The sequence below is a fragment of the Glycine max genome, chromosome 2, assembly GCF_000004515.6.
Source record: "Glycine max cultivar Williams 82 chromosome 2, Glycine_max_v4.0, whole genome shotgun sequence".
Lineage (NCBI taxonomy): Eukaryota > Viridiplantae > Streptophyta > Magnoliopsida > Fabales > Fabaceae > Glycine > Glycine max.
In genome coordinates this window covers 22,585,610-22,586,071 of record NC_016089.4, presented here as the reverse complement: position 1 = coordinate 22,586,071, position 462 = coordinate 22,585,610, and positions in this window count along the sequence as shown.

The following is a 462-nucleotide window of genomic DNA, read 5'->3' as shown; positions in this document are numbered from 1 at the left end:
CCTGACAGGTCGGCATGGATTACGGAAAGAAAACAAGTATCGTTACGAAATTCGTAAGTTTCCGTAACTTTACGAAAAAAGAATCACAAAAAAAAAACAGAGGGGGTGTACTTAGTAAAAATGGGGGTGCAAATAGCACCCAGGCCCATTTGGGCCCTCCAGAAGATTCCTCCAGAAGGCGGTTGCTTCTGGAGGAAGCAACCCTGCTCGCCTGGGCGAGCTGAGCTCGCCTGGGCGAGCTGGGCGGCAAGCATCTCCCCTATTTTGCTATAAATAGGGGAGAAAATGAAGAAGAAAAGGATCCCAGCCCTTTAGGCACTTCTCTCTCTTTGGAGTTTGCTTGGAAAAATTGTTTCCGTGAAGAAAATCTAAGCCGAGGCGCTTCCGAAACGTTTCCGTAACGTTTTCCGTGAGGAATTTCGCAAAGATTTCAACCGTTCTTCGACGTTCTTCATTCGTTCT